A 13,514-nucleotide genomic window follows, 5' to 3' on the forward strand; every position below is an offset into this window, starting at 1 on the left:
ATTGTTTCACTGGCTTTAAATTGGTTAAGCTTTTTTGGTGTTTGTTCCTTTGTATGTCTTGTATGTGAGTTCTTCTTCAGGCACATGAACATGCTAGTATTTTCTTCTTCTAACCATCTTGCCTTACTCTGCTTGGTGGTGTCTCTGAAGCATGCTCGCTCATGGTGATAGAGCTCTGAGTCTTTATTATACAAACAAAGTGTGTAGCCTGATTCTGTCCCAACAACCTGGGCCCTGGCTCTATGTCTGCACTTGGCCTCATCAAACTCAGCAGGCATACTCTTAACCACCAAGACATCTCTCCTGCCTCTTCCTTCTGCTTCCAGTAGAGGGCACCAAACCTCATTTTGAAGCAATTATGTGATGTCCAGGCATCGAAGTTCTGCTCTTTGGAAGAGCAGGCAATGCTCTTAACCACTGTGCCATCTCTCCGACCCGTTTTTCAACTTCTTTAACTACCAGGTTTACTCAATGTGGTGTGTGGATCACATCTGCATTCCCCTAACATGTGGAGTACAGGGGTCTCCATGGACCTATTGGCTGTTCATGTACCTCATAGAGGAGGTCAGGATAAATTGTTTCTCTGGATTTAAATTGGTTAACATTTTGCTGGTGTTTGTAGTCCTTTGATTGTCTTGGATGTGAGTTCTCTTTAAGGCACATGAACATGCCACTGTTTTCTTCTTCTAGCCATCTTGCCTGACTCTCCTTAGTGTTGTCTCTGAAGCACGATGGCTCATGGTGATAGAGCTGTGAGTCTTTAACATCCTACAAAAACGTTTGCCTAATTCAGTCACAATAACGTGGGCGCTGGCCTTTGCCCTGACTCTATGTCTGCACTTGGCCTCATCAAACTCTGCAGGCAATGCTCTTAAGCACTGAGCCATCTCTCCTCCCGCTTCCTTCTGTTGCCAGTAGACGGCACCAAATCTCATTTTGAGAGCAAAACTGTGGTTGATTCTAATCGAACTTCTGACCTTTAGAAAGGCAGCCAGTATTCTTAACCACTGAACTATCTCTAGAGCGCTTCTTTTTGCATCCAAAAGAGGGCACAAGACCTCAGTGCAGATGGTTGTGAGCCATTATGTGGTTGCTTGAAATTGGATACAGGAGGATGAAAGAGCACGAAATGCTCTTAAACACTGAGCCATCTCTCCAACCCGTTTTTCTACTTCTTCACCTAAAACAGATGTACTCAATGATGTGTGGATCACATCTGCATTTTCCTAGCATTTGAAGTACAGGGGTCTCCACGGATCTGTTGGCCATTCGTGTACCTCATAGTGGAGGTCTAGACAAATTGTTTCACTGGCTTTAAATTGGTTAAGCATTTGTTGGTGTTTGTTCCTTTGTATGTCTTGGATGTGAGTTCTTCTTCAGGCACATGAACATGCTAGTATTGTCCTCTTCTAACCATCTTGCCTTACTCTGCTTGGTGGTGTCTCTGAAGCATGCTGGCTCATGGTGATAGAGCTGTGAGTCTTTATTATCCTAACAAAATGTTTTGCCTGATTGAGTCCCAACAACCTGGGCCCTGGCTGTATGTCTGCACTTGGCCTCATCAAACTCAGCAAGCATGCTCTTAACCACCAAGACATCTCTCCTGCCTCTTCCTTCTGCTTCCAGTAGAGGGCACCAAACCTCATTTTGAAGCAATTATGTGATGTCCAGGAATCGAACTTCTGATCTTTGGAAGAACAGGCATTGTTCTTAACCACTGAGCCATCTCTCCGACCCGTTTTTCAACTTCTTTAACTAAACCAGGTTTACTCAATGTGTTGTGTGGATCACATCTGCATTCCCCTATCATGTGGAGTACAGGGGTCTCCATGGACCTATTGGCTGTTCATGTACCTCATAGAGGAGGTCAGGATAATTTGGTTCTCTGGCTTTAAATTGGTTAACATTTTGCTGGTGTTTGTAGTCCTTTGATTGTCTTGGATGTGACTTCTCTTTAAGGCACATGAACATGCCAGTGTTTTCTTCTATCCATCTTGCCTTACTCTCCTTAGTGTTGTCTCTAAGCACAATATCTCATAGTGATAGAGCTGTGAGTCTTTAACATACTAAAAAAACGTTTGCCTAATTCAGTCACAATAACGTGGGCCCTGGCCTTTGCCCTGACTCTATGTCTGCACTTGGCCTCATCAAACTCAGCAGGCAATGCTCTTAAGCACTGAGCCATCTCTCCTGCCTCTTCCTTCTGTTGCCAGTAGATGGCACCAAATCTCATTTTGAGAGCAAAACTGTGGTTGCCAGGAATCGAATTTCTGACCTTTAGAAGGGCAGCCAGGATTCTTAACCACTGAGCTATCTCTCGAGTGCTTCTAACAAAATGTTTTGCCTGATTCAGTCCCAACAACCTGGGCCCTGGCTGTATGTCTGCACTTGGCCTCATCAAACTCAGCAGGCAATGCTCTTAAGCACTGAGCCATCTCTCCTCCCGCTTCCTTCTGTTGCCAGTAGATGGCACCAAATCTCATTTTGAGAGCAAAACTGTGGTTGCCAGGAATCGAACTTCTGAACTTTAGAAGGGCAGCCAGGATTCTTAACCACTGAGCTATCTCTCGAGCGCTTCTTTCTGCATCCAAAAGAGGGCACAAGACCTCAGTGCAGATGGTTGTGAGCCATTATGTGGTTGCTTGAAATTGGATACAGGAGGATGAAAGAGCACGAAATGCTCTTAAACACTGAGCCATCTCTCCAACCCGTTTTTCTACTTCTTTACCTAAGCCAGAAGTACTCAATGATGTGAGGATCATATCTGCATTTTCCTAACATTTGAAGTACTGGGGTCTCCATGGATCTGTTGGCCATTCGTGTACCTCGTAGAGGAGGTCTAGACAAATTGTTTCACTGGCTTTAAATTGGTTAAGCTTTTTTGGTGTTTGTTCCTTTGTATGTCTTGGATGTGAGTTCTTCTCCAGGCACATGAACATGCTAGTATTTTCTTCTTCTAACCATCTTGCCTTACTCTGCTTGGTGGTGTCTCTGAAGCATGCTCGCTCATGGTGATAGAGCTGTGAGTCTTTATTATACAAACAAAGTGTGTAGCCTGATTCTGTCCCAACAACCTGGGCCCTGGCTCTATGTCTGCACTTGGCCTCATCAAACTCAGCAGGCATACTCTTAACCACCAAGACATCTCTCCTGCCTCTTCCTTCTGCTTCCAGTAGAGGGCACCAAACCTCATTTTGAAGCAATTATGTGATGTCCAGGCATCGAAGTTCTGCTCTTTGGAAGAGGAGGAAATGCTCTTAACCACTGTGCCATCTCTCCGACACGTTTTTCAACTTCTTTAACTACCAGGTTTACTCAATGTGGTGTGTGGATCACATCTGCATTCCCCTAACATGTGGAGTACAGGGGTCTCCATGGACCTATTGGCTGTTCATATACCTCATAGAGGAGGTCAGGATAAATTGTTTCTCTGGATTTAAATTGGTTAACATTTTGCTGGTGTTTGTAGTCCTTTGATTGTCTTGGATGTGAGTTCTGTTTAAGGCACATGAACATGCCAGTGTTTTCTTCTTCTAGCCATCTTGCCTTACTCTCCTTAGTGTTGTGTCTGAAGTACTATGGCTCATGGTGATAGAGTTGTGAGTCTTTAACATCCTAAAAAAACGTTTGCCTAATTCAGTCACAATAACGTGGTCCCTGGCCTTTGCCCTGACTATGTCTGCACTTGGCCTCATCAAACACAGCAGGCAATGCTCTTAAGCACTGAGCCATCTCTCCTGCCTCTTCCTTCTGTTGCCAGTAGATGGCACCAAATCTCATTTTGAGAGCAAAACTGTGGTTGCCAGGATTCGAACTTCTGACCTTTAGAAGGGCAGCCAGGATTCTTAACCACTGAGCTATCTCTCGAGCGCTTCTTTCTGCATCCAAAAGAGGGCACAAGACCTTAGTGCAGATGGTTGTGAGCCATTATGTGTTTGCTTGAAATTGGATACAGGAGGAAGAAAGAGCACGAAATGCTCTTAAACACTGAGCCATCTCTCCAACCCGTTTTTCTACTTCTTTACCTAAACCAGATGTACTCAATGATGTGTGGATCACATCTGCATTTTCCTAACATTTGAAGTACAGGGTCTCCATGGATCTGTTGGCCATTCTTGTACCTCATAGAGGAGGTGTAGACAAATTGTTTCACTGGTTTTAAATTGATTAAGCTTTTGTTGGTGTTTGTTCCTTTGTATGTCTTGGATGTGAGTTCTTCTTCAGGCACATGAACATGCTAGTGTTTTCTTCTTCTAACCATCCTGCCTTACTCTGCTTGGTGGTGTCTCTGAAGCATGCTGGCTAATGTTGATAGAGCTGTGAGTCTTTATTATCCTAACAAAATGTTTTGCCTGATTCAGTCCCAACAACCTGGGCCCTGGCCTCATCAAACTCAGCAGGCATGCTCTTAACCACCAAGACATCTCTCCTGCCTCTTTTTGCTTCCAGTAGAGGGCACCAAACCTCATTTTGAAGCAATTATGTGATGTCCAGGAATCGACCTTCTGATCTTTGGAAGAGCAGGCAATGCTCTTAACCACTGAGCCATCTCTCCGACCCGTTTTTCAACTTCTTTAACTAAACCAGGTTTACTCAATGTGGTGTGTTGATCACATCTGCATTCCCCTAACATGTGGAGTACAGGGGTCTCCATGGACCTATTGGCTGTTCATGTACCTCATAGAGGAGGTCAGGATAAATTGTTTCTCTGGCTTTAAATTGTTTAACATTTTGCTGGTGTTCCTAGTCCTTTGATTGTCTAGGATGTGAGTTCTCTTTAAGGCACATGAACATGCCAGTGTTTTCTTCTTCTAGCCATCTTGCCTTACTCTCCTTAGTGTTGTCTCTGAAGCACGATGTCTCATGGTGATAGAGCTGTGAGTCTTTAACATCCTAAAAAACGTTTGCCTAATTCAGTCACGATAACGTGGGCCCAGGCCTTTGCCTTTGCCCTGACTCTATGTCTGCACTTGGCCTCATCAAACTCAGCAGGCAATGCTCTTAAGCACTGAGCCATCTCTCCTGCCTCGTCCTTCATTTGCCAGTAGATGGCACCAACTCTCATTTTGAGAGCAAAACTGTGGTTGCCAGGAATCGAACTTCTGACCTTTAGAAGGGCAGCCAGGATTCTTAACCACTGAGCTATCTCTCGAGCGCTTATTTCTGCATCCAAAAGAGGGCACAAGACGTCAGTGCAGATGGTTGTGAGCCATTATGTGGTTGCTTGAAATTGAATACAGGAGGATAAAAGCACGAAATGCTCTTAAACACTGAGCCATCTCTCCAACCCGTTTTTATACTTCTTTACCTAAACCAGATATACTCAATTATGTGTGGATCACATCTGCATTTTCCTAACATTTGAAGTACAGGGGTTTCCATGGATCTGTTGGCCATTCGTGTACCTCATAGAGGAGGTCAAGACAAATTGTTTCACTGGCTTTAAATTGGTTAAGCTTTTGTTGATGTTTGTTCCTTTGTATTTCTTGGATATGAGTTCTTCTTCAGGCACATGAACATGCTAGTATTTTCTTCTTCTAACCATCCGACCTTACTCTGCTTGGTGGTGTCTCTGAAGCATGCTGGCTCATGGTGATAGAGCTGTGAATCTTTATTATCCTAACAAAATGTTTTGCCTGATTCAGTCCCAACAACCTGGGCCCTGGCTGTATGTCTGCACTTGGCCTCATCAAACTCAGCAGGCATGCTCTTAACCACCAAGACATCTCTCCTGCCTCTTCCTTCTGCTTCCAGTAGAGGGCACCAAACCTCATTTTGAAGCAATTATGTGATGTCCAGGAATCGAACTTCTGATCTTTCGAAGAGCAGGCAATGCTCTTAACCATTGAGACACGTGTCTGACCCATTTTTCAACTTCTTTAACTAAACCAGGTTTACTCAATGTGGTGTGTGAATCACATCTGTATTCCCGTAACATGTGGAGTACAAGCATCTCCATGGACCTATTGGCTGTTCATATACCTCATAGAGGAGGTCAGGATAAATTGCTTCTCTGGCTTTAAATTGGTTAACATTTTGCTGGTGTTTGTAGTCCTTTGATTGTCTTGGATGTGAGTTCTCTTTAAGGCACATGAACATACCAGTGTTTTCTTCTTCTAGCCATCTTGCCTCACTCTCCTTAGTGTTGTCTCTGAAGCACGCTGTCTCATGGTTATAGAGCTGTGAGTCTTTCACATCCTAAAAAAAAGTTTGCCTAATTCAGTCACAATAACGTGGGCCCTGGCCTTTGCCCTGACTCTATGTCTGCACTTGGCCTCATCAAACTCAGCAGGCAATGCTCATAAGCACTTAGCCATCTCTCCTCCCTCGTCCTTTGGTTGCCAGTAGATGGCACCAAATCTCATTTTGAGAGCAAAACTGTGGTTGCCAGGAATAGAACCTCTGACCTTTAGAAGGGCAGCCAGGATTCTTAACCACTGAGCTATCTCTCGAGCGCTTCTTTTTAAATCCAAAAAAGGGCACATGACCTCAGTGCAGATGGTTGTGAGCCATTATGTGGTTGCTTGAAATTGGATACACGAGGAAGAAAGAGCACGAAATGCTCTTAAACACTGAGCCATCTCTCCAACCCGTTTTTCTACTTCTTTACCTAAACCAGATGTACTCAATGATGTGTGGATCACATCTGCATTTTCCTAACATTTGAAGTACAGGGGTCTCCATTGATCTGTTGACCATTCGTGTACCTCATAGAGGAGGTGCAGACAAATTGTTTCACTGGCTTTAAATTGGTTAAGCTTTTGTTGGTGTTTGTTCCTTTGTATGTCTTGGATGTGAGTTCTTCTTCAGGCACATGAACATGCTAGTATTTTCTTCTTTTAACCATCTTCCCTTACTCTGCTTGGTGGTGTCTCTGAAGCATGCTGGCTCATGGTGATAGAGCTGTGAGTCTTTATTATCCTAACAAAATGTTTTGCCTGATTCAGTCCCAACAACCTGGGCCCTGGCTGTATGTCTGCACTTGGCCTCATCAAAGTCAGCAGGCATGCTCTTAACCACCAAGACATCTCTCCTTCCTCTTCCTTCTGCTTCCAGTAGAGGGCACCAAACCTCATTTTGAAGCAATTTTGTGATATCCAGGAATCGAACTTCTGATCTTTGGAAGAGCAGGCAATGCTCTTAACCACTGAGCCATTTCTCCAACTCGTTTTTCAACTTCTTTAACTAAACCAGGTTTACTCAATGTGGTGTGTTGATCACATCTGTATTCCCCTAAAATGTGGAGTACAGTGGTCTCCATGGACCTATTGGCTGCTCATGTACCTCATAGAGGAGGTCAGGATAAATTGTTTCTCTGGCTTTAAATTGGTTAACATTTTGCTGGTGTTCGTATTCCTTTGATTGTCTTGGATGTGAATTCTCTTTAAGGCACATGAACATGCCAGTGTTTTCTTCTTCTAGCCTTCTTACCTTACTCTCCTTAGTGTTGTCTCTGAAGCACGATGGCTCATGGTGAGAGAGCTGTGAGTCTTTAACATCCTCAAAAAACGTTTGCCTAATTCAGTCACAATAATGTGGGCCCTAGCATTTGCCCTGACTCTATGTCTGCACTTGGCCTCATCAAACTCAGCAGGCAATGCTCTTAAGCACTGAGCCATCTCTCCTGCCTCTTCCTTCTGTTTCCAGAAGATGGCACCAAATCTCATTTTGAGAGCAAAACTGTGGTTGCCAGGAATCGAACTTCTGACCTTTAGAAGGTCAGCCAAGATTTTCACCACTGAGCTATCCTTCGAGCGCTTCTTTCTGCATCCAAGAGGGCACAAGTCCTCAGTGTAGATGGTTGTGAGCCATAATGTGGTTGCTTGAAATTGGATACAGTAGAATGAAAGAGGAAGAAATGCTCTTAAACACTGAGCCATCTCTCCAACCCGTTTTTCAACTTCTTTACCTAAACCAGATGTACTCAATGATGTGTGGATCACATCTGCATTTTCCTAACATTTGAAGTACAGGGGTCTCCATGGATCTGTTGGCCATTCGTGTACTTCATAGAGGAGGTGTAGACAAATTGTTTCACTTGCTTTAAATTGGTTAAGCTTTTGTTGGTGTTTGTTCCTTTGTATGTCTTGGATGTGAGTTCTTCTTCAGGCACATGAACATGCTAGTATTTTCTTCTTCTAACCATCCTGCCTTACTCTGCTTGGCGGTGCCTCTGAAGCATGCTGGCTCATGGTGATAGAGCTGTGTCTTTATTATCCTAACAAAATGTTTTGCCTGATTCTGTAGCAACAACCTGGGCCCTGGCTGTATGTCTGCACTTGCCCTCATCAAACTCAGCAGGCATGCTCTTAACCACCAAGACATCTCTCCTGCCTCTTCCTTCTGCTTCCAGTAGAGGGCACCAAACCTCATTTTGAAGCAATTATGTGATGTCCAGGAATCGAACTTCTGATCTTTGGAAGAGCAGGCAATGTTCTTAGCCGCTGAGCCATGTCTCCGACCCGTTTTTCAACATCTTTAACTTGACCAGGTATACTCAATGTGGTGTGTGGATCACATCTGCATTCCCCTAACATGTGGAGTACAGGGGTCTCCATGGACCTATTGGCTGTTCATGTACCTCATAGAGGAAGTCAGGATAAATTGTTTCTCTGGCTTTAAATTGGTTAACATTTTGCTGGTGTTTGTAGTCCTTTGATTGTCTTGGATGTGAGTTCTCTTTAAGGCACATGAACATGTCAGTGTTTTCTTCTTCTAGCCATCTTGCCTTACTCTCCTTACTGTTGTGTCCGAAGCACGATGGCTCATGGTGATAGAGCCGTGAGTCTTTAACATCCTAAAAAAAGTTTGCCTAATTCAGTCACAATAACGTGGGCCCTTGCCTTTGCCCTGACTCTTTGTCTGCACTTGGCCTAATCTAACTCAGCAGGCAATGCTCTTAAGCACTAGCCATCTCTCCTGCCTCTTCCTTCTGTTGCCAGTAGATGGCACCAAATCTCATTTTGAGAGCAAAACTGTGGTTGCCATCAATCGAACTTCTGACCTTTAGAATGGCAGCCAGGATTTTTAACCACTGAGCTATCTCTCGACCGCTTCTTTCTGCAACCAAGAGGGCACAAGACCTCAGTGCAGATGGTTGTGAGCCATTATGTGTTTGCATGAAATTGGATACAGGAGGATGAAAGAGCACGAAATGCTCTTAAACACTGAGCCATCTCTCCAACCCGTTTTTCTACTTCTTTACCTAAACCAGACGTACTCAGTGATGTGTGGATCACATCTGCATTTTCCTAATATTTGAAGTTCAAAGGTCTCTATGGATCTCTTGGCCATTCGTGTACCTCATAGAGGAGTTCTAGACATATTGTTTCACTGGCTTTAAATTGGTTAAGCTTTTCTTGGTCTTTGTTCCTTTGTATGTCTTGAATGTGAGTTCTTCTTCAGGCACATGAACATGCTAGTATTTTCGTCTTTTAACCATCCTGCCTTACTATGCTTGGTGGTGTCTTTGAAGCATGCTGGCTCATGATGATAGAGCTGTGAGTCTTTATTATCCTCAAAAAATGTTTTGACTGATTCTGTCCCAACAAACTGGGCCCTGGCTGTATGCCTGCACTTGGCCTCATCAAACTCAGCAGGCATGCTCTTAACCACCAAGACATCTATCCGGCCTCTTCCTTCTGCTTCCAGTAGAGGGCACCAAACCTCATTTTGAAGCAATCATGTGATGTCCAGGGATCGAACTTCTGATCTTTGGTAGAGCAGGCAATGCTCTTAACCACTGAGCCATCTCTCCGACCCGTTTGCACCTTCTTTAACTAAACCAGGTTTACACAATGTGGTTTGTGGATCACATCTGCATTCCCCTAACATGTAGAGTACAGGGTTCTCCATGGACCTATTGGCTGTTCTTGTACCTCATAGAGGAGGTCAGGATAAATTGTTTCTCTGGCTTTAAATTGGTTAACATTTTGCTGGTGTATGTAGTCTTTTGATTGTCTTGGATGTGAGTTCTCTTTAAGGCACATGAACATGCCAGTCTTTTCTTCTTCTAGCCATCTTGCCTTACTCTCCTTAGTGTTGTCTCTGAAGCACTATGTCTCATGGTGATAGAGCTGTGAGTCTTTAACATCCTAATAAAACGTTTGCCTAATTCAGTCACATAACGTGGGCCCTGGCCTTTGCCCTGACTCCATGACTGCACTTGGCATCATCAAACTCAGCAGGCAAAGCTCTTGAGCACTGAGCCATCTCTCCCTCCTCATCCTTCGATTGCCAGTAGATGGCACCAAATCTCATTTTGAGAGCAAAACTGTGGTTGCCAGGAATCGAACTTCTGACCTTTAGAAGGGCAGTCATTATTCTTAACCACTTAGCTATCTCTCGAGCGCTTCATTCTGCATCCAAAAGAGGGCACAAGACCTCCGTGCAGATGGTTGTGAGCCATTATGTGGTTGCATGAAATTGAATACAGGAGGATGAAAGAGCAGGAAATGCTCTTAAACACCGAGCCATCTCTCCAACCCGTTTTTCTACTTCTTTACCTAAACCAGATGTACTCAATGATGTGTGGATCACATCTGCATTTTCCTAACATTTGAAGTACAGGGGTCTCCATGGATCTGTTGGCCATTCGTGTACCTCATAGAGGAGGTCTAGACAAATTGTTTCACTGGATTTAAATTGGTTAAGCTTTTGTTGGTGTTTGTTGCTTTGTATGTCATGGATGTGAGTTCTTCTTCAGGTACATTAACATGCTAGTATTTTCTTCTTCTAACCATCCTGCCTTACTCTGCTTGGTGGTGTCACTGAAGCATGCTGGTTCATGGTGTTAGAGCTGTGAGTCTTTAGTATCCTAACAAAATGTTTTGCCTGATTCAGTCCCAACAACCTGGGCCCTGGCTGTATGTCTGCACTTGGCCTCATCAAACTCAGCAGGCATGCTCTTAACCACCAAGACATCTCTCCTGCCCCTTTCTGCTGCTTCCAGTAGAGGGCACCAAACCTCATTTTGAAGCAATTATGTGAAGTCCAGGAATCGATCTTCTGATCTTTGGAAGGGTGGGCAATATTCTTAACCACTCAGCCATCTCTCCGACCCGTTTTTCAACTTCTTTAACTTAACCAGGTATACTCAATGTGGTGTGTGGATCATCTGCATTCCCCTAACATGTGGAGTACAGGGGTCTCCATGGACCTATTGGCTGTTCATGTTCCTCATAGAGGAGGTCAGGATAATTTGTTTCTCTGGCTTTAAATTGGTTAACATTTTGCTGGTGTTTGTAGTCTTTGATTGTCCTGGGTGTGAGTTCTCTTTAAGGCACATGAACATGCCAGTGTTTTCTTCTTCTAACCATCTTGCCTTACTCTCCTTAGTGTTGTCTCTGAAGCATGATGGCTCATGTTGGTAGAGCTGTGAGTCTTTAACATCCTAAAAAAACCTTTGCCTAATTCAGTCACAATAAGTTGGGCCCTGGCCTTTGCCCTGACACTATGTCTGCACTTGGCCTCATCAAACTCAGCAGGCAATGCTCTTAGCACTGAGCCATCTCTCCTGCCTCTTCCTTCTGTTGCTAGTAGATGGCACCAAATCTCATTTTGAGAGCAAAACTCTGGTTGCCAGGAATCGAACTTCTGACCTTTAGAAGGGCAGCCACTATTTTTAACCACTGAGCTATCTCTCGAGCGCTTCTTTCTGCATCCAAAAGTGGGCAAAAGACTTCAGTGCAGGATGTTGTGAGCCATTATATGTTGCTTGCAATTGGATACAGGAGGATGAATGAGCACGAAATGCTCTTAAACACTGAGCCATCTCTCCATCCCGTTTTTCTACTTCTTTATCTAATCCAGATGTCCTCAATGATGTGTGGATCACATCTGCATGTTCCTAACATTTGATGTTCAGGGGTCTCCATGGATCTGTTGGCCATTCGTGTACCTCATAGAGGAGGTCTAGACAAATTGTGTCACTGGCTTTAAATTGGTTAAGCTTTTTTGGTGTTTGTTCCTTCGTATGTCATGAATATGAATTCTTTTTCAGGCACATGAACATGCTAGAATTTTCTTCTTCTAACCATCTTGCCTTACTCTGCTTGGTGGTGTCTCTGAAGCATGCTCGCTTATGGGGATAGAGCTGTGAGTCTTTATTATCCTAACAAAATGTTTTGCCTGATTCAGTCCCAACAGACTGGGACCTGGCTGTAAGTCTGCACTTGGCTTCATCAAACTCAGCCGGCATGCTCTTAACCACCAAGACATCTATCCTGCCTCTTCCTTCTGCTTCCAGTAGAGGCCCCCAAACCTCATTTTGAAGCAATTATGTGATGTCCAGGAATCGAACTTCTGATCTTTGGAAGAGCAGGAAATGCTCTTCACCACTGAGCCATCAGTCCGACACGTTTCTCAACTTCTTTAACTAAACCAGGTTTACTCAATATGGTGTGTGTATCACATCTGCATTCCCCTATCATGTGTAGTACAGGGGTCTCCATGGACCTATTGGCTGTTCCTGTACCTCATAGGGGAGATCAGTATAAATTGTTTCTCTGGCTTTAAAATGGTTAACATTTTGCTGGTGTTTGTAGACCTTTGATTGTCTTGGATGTGAGTTCTTTTTAAGGCACATGAATATGCCAGTGTTTTCTTCTTCTAGCCATTTTGCCTTACGATCCTTAGTGTTGTCTCTGAGGCAGGATGGCTCATGGTGATAGAGCTGTGAGTCTTTAACATCCTAAAAAAACGTTTGCCAAATTCAGTCACAATAACGTGGGCCCTGGCCTTTTCCCTGACTCCATATCTGTACTTGGCCTCATCAAACTCAGCAGGCAATGCTCTTAAGCACTGAGCCATCTCTGCTGCCTCTTCCTTCTGTTGCCAGTAGATGGCACCAAATGTCATTTTGAGAGCAAAACTGTGGTTGTCAGGAATCGAACTTCTGACCTTTAGAAGGCCAACCAGTATTCTTAACCACTGAGCTATCTTGGAGCGCTTCTTACTGTATCCAAAAGAGGGCACAAGACCTCAGTGCAGATGGTTGTGAGCCATTATGTTGTTCCTTGAAATTGATTACAAGAGGATGAAAGAGCACGAAATGCTCTTAAACACTGAGCCATCTCTCTGACCCGTTTTTCAACTTCTTTAAGTAAACCAGGTTTACTCAATGTGGTGTGTGGATCACATCTGTATTCCCCTAACATGTCGAGTACAGGCGTCTCCATGGACCTATTGGATGTTCATGTACCTCATAGAGTAGGTCAGGATAAATATTTTCTCTGGCTTTAAATTGGTTAACATTTTGCTGGTGTTTGTAGTCCTTTGATTGTCTTGGATGTGAGTTCTCTTTAAGGTACATGAACATGCCAGTGGTTTCTTCTTCTAGCCATCTTACCTTACTCTCCTTAGTGTTGTCTCTGAAGCACAATGTCTCATGGTGATAGAGCTTTGAGTCTTTAACATCCTAAAAAAACTTTTGCCTAATTCAGTTACAATACCGTGGGCACTGGCCTTTGCCCTGACTCTCTGTCTGCACTTGGCCTAATCAAACTCAGCAGGCA

This window comes from Chionomys nivalis, chromosome 1 (assembly GCF_950005125.1).
Source record: "Chionomys nivalis chromosome 1, mChiNiv1.1, whole genome shotgun sequence".
Taxonomy (NCBI): domain Eukaryota; kingdom Metazoa; phylum Chordata; class Mammalia; order Rodentia; family Cricetidae; genus Chionomys; species Chionomys nivalis.